General features: G+C 38.3%; 1 protein-coding gene across 1 annotated transcript in view; it reads left to right on the top strand.

Moving 5' to 3' along the window:
• Window positions 1-844: 844 nt before the first annotated feature.
• The window catches only part of CNTN6 (contactin 6), a 192,880-nt gene continuing 190,485 nt past the window's right edge, over window positions 845-3,239 (top strand). The window contains 1 exon segment of the mRNA XM_006897087.1: window positions 845-963. The gene's annotated coding sequence lies outside the window, so the exon portion shown is untranslated.

Genomic DNA, 3,239 nt, shown 5'->3' with positions numbered 1-3,239 from the left:
AATCTAACTTTTCTGTAAACTTTTGTTAAAATCACAATGAAAAACCAAAGTATAAAAACGTAAATCTTGAAATGGAAAAAATATACTACTAATTACAACGAGTATAAAAGGAAATTTGTAGTAATAAAAGCTGATAGACATCACCTTAAAAAATCATCAGGATTTATAAAACTATAATTGGAAAAAAAATAGAAGTTCAGATACAGTATAAAGGACATAGCATCCCTGAATCAAATCATAATGAAATTGAGGAAATATGGGTAATAGGATGCAAGGATGTAAGGGATAACACTAGGATTAATGTACTCTGCTGCCTCAGAAGAGTCTATCAATGATCATTTTTAAAAGTCAAGTTTCCACGGTTTTCTTTTACTTGTCTTTAATTTTGCTTTCTTCAAAGAAGGAAATCAAATAAAGTCTAGGGACTCGCTTGAGATTGCAAGAGCATAAAAAGACCTAATAATTACATGACACTGGTGATTCTCAACAGAGTTATTTTCCTATAAAGAATCTCATCAGAATAAATGGTGACATGGGAGCTGAGAATTAGATACATTAATGGATCAAGTGAGCACAAAACTACCTAACAACAGGAGTAACAACGCGATCAAAATTAACTCATGGATTTTGATGCTTTGTAATAGTTGTGTCAAAGAATGCCTTTTTTTTTGGTAGGAAATATAAACAAATTCATTTGGAGTGGGGTCAATGTATATATTTTCAATCACTGACAAAGATAATCATTCTTTCCTTTTTTCCTTTAAGTATGTTATTTTTTTCAAGCATGTATTTTTCATTCTAATTATTTGTTCTTCCCCGCCCCCACCCCCCCACAGGTGATGGTCTTTTGAGCCGTCCTGTTTTTATCCAGGAGCCACATGATGTTATTTTCCCCTTGGCTTCTTCAGAATCTGGAGTCATTTTGGACTGTGCTGCCAATGGCTACCCCTTACCGCAATACAGGTACCGTCCTTTCACTCAGCCTCGCTCTGTTTCTCTTTGTTTGAGGTGACATGGATTGCTTAAAATGTGATCACTTGAAGCGTACCCTCTAAGCACTCCCTAGGTTAATAATTCTAGTCATCTCCCTCTCAAAAGGTGCCCGCTTCTAAGACTTCATTGTTAATGGTTAGCTTAAGATACTTATTCTTGAGGTTGTTGCCATGCAGTGCTAATAGAATAAAAGAGAAAAGAAGACGAAAAAGAAAAAAAAAAACTCAGAAAAGGCAAGTTTGTTTCTCATATTTCAAAGAGCCTAAAGTGTATACTCATTGAACCCTTTCTCCAATATTAGAGGACCTTCTCATTTTCCCCATGCATACTGCATGAAAATGTTTTAAAGATGTTAACACGGATGAGGCACTGTTTCTTAGTATGCTCATATAAATAATATTTTACTGGTAAAACCAGGAAAGGACAGAACAAATACTAAAATAATTACTGTGGCTTTTGGTGCTAAAAACATATTTTCTAAAAGAATCTTAACTTTCAGCACCGAATACACGTACACACGCTCACCTGCACTCATGCACGTACAAGACACACACACAAAGAGGCAGAGAAACAAGTTCATCCAGTTTTGACAAAACTGTATGGTTTTGCTAATTTTTAGTTTGCAGTGAGGTAGATAAGTACCATCACTTTGCAGACTATTTATCTAACTGTACAAAGCCATTTCAGTTCTATCTCTCTGTGCTTTGTGGATTAAGTTTTGTCATCTTTCCCCCTCAAAAAGCTGAGAAACCAAGTCTTCTCTCTTCAGTGACACAAGAGCTCTGGAAGTTGTTTGTGATGTGGCATGTGGTGTTCTGCTGCCAGTGGGATGCTACTCTCTGGCCTTTTACATTCACCTGTGTCACGAAGGGACAGTGATGGACACTCTCCTCCTTCGAGATTTACAGCCTCAGAAACAGGATGCAGGCTCCCTAGGAGTCATGGCCAACTGAAGGGCCGTGGGGGTAAAGTACAGGAAGGAACAAATGGTCCATGTTCAAGGCTACTATCAGAGAGCAAGCCCACCCAGACCTGTGTTGGAAGAAGGCTTGGCAATCTACCCGTGAAAGCTGACCACTGGGACCTGGGGCCATTGTCCTACTCTGACTTGCCTGGGCTCAGTGTGGGTCCGGAGGGACTATGGTAACTGGTTTTCATCTTGCAGAAATTCACCAGTCTGTTAGGGACAGACAATTCACTTACCAAATAGATTCATCTCTATCAAAGCAGTTTTTGTTCTGTTTTATGAAATAATGAGCTGTCATATTACATCAAAATTCTGATTACCATACATGTCAGACAGAACACCTCAGATTTAAAGTTTTGAGAGCTAATATAATTGACCATAGGAGTTGGAAAGAAGGGAAAGTGTATAGAGTCATAGAAAATAAGGAATATTTGCTGCATACAAGTTAGAGAAATTAAAAAATAGTAAAGCTTGTGCTATATAAGTATCTTTTGACATGTAAGAGAGGGAAAAAGACATAAAATGGTGCTTAAGATATCTGCTGGTTAATTCTGTCTATAAAAAAAAATACACAAAGGGGAGCTCTGGTGGCCTAGTGGTAAGGAACTGCAACTACAATCCCAGAGACGCACGGCTCGAATCCACAAGATGCTCTGCCAGGGAAGGGGGGACAATCGCCTCCTGTACCAGTCAGATCTGATTTGACGGTACACGTACACAAAAAAATAAGTAAGTAAATAAATAAATAATACACAAAATGATAAGAACTCACACTCCAAAGCTGTGAAATGGCTTTTATTTCTAAAATGCTGGCAAAATTAAGAGGCTCACGTCAGTTAATGCAGTTTCTTATTCCCTGACCCCGTGACCTGGCTTAGCTCGTCAGCAATATTAAATCACAAAGCTTCTTGAGCAAGAGAACTTGGTAAGAAAATAAAAGGAGAACTAAGATTTTAATGCTTAAATGTCAAGCTCTGAACAAGTTTCATTGACAATAACACAAAGGTCAAAGGAATTTCAGATAATGGATATTAGCAACAAAATGTGAGTATTTAGTTTCAGTATAGCCTTTCTACCTTAAATTTCATAACAAAACTCACTTGTAGCAATCCTCACCTTAAAAGTAATAGAGGGAGGGGGAGCTCTGGTGGCCTAGTGGCAAGGAGCTGCAACTACAATCCCAAAGGCGCACGGTTCGAATCCACCAGATGCTCTGCCGGGGAAGGAGGGATAATCTCCTCCTGTACCAGTCAGATCTGATTTGACGGTACACTCACAC

Source organism: Elephantulus edwardii, unplaced genomic scaffold (genome assembly GCF_000299155.1).
Source record: "Elephantulus edwardii isolate Elephantulus edwardi_28Jun2011 unplaced genomic scaffold, EleEdw1.0 scaffold00200, whole genome shotgun sequence".
Classification (NCBI taxonomy): domain Eukaryota; kingdom Metazoa; phylum Chordata; class Mammalia; order Macroscelidea; family Macroscelididae; genus Elephantulus; species Elephantulus edwardii.
The sequence above is the reverse complement of the archived record's forward strand: the minus strand, read 5'-3'. Positions and strand labels throughout refer to the sequence as shown.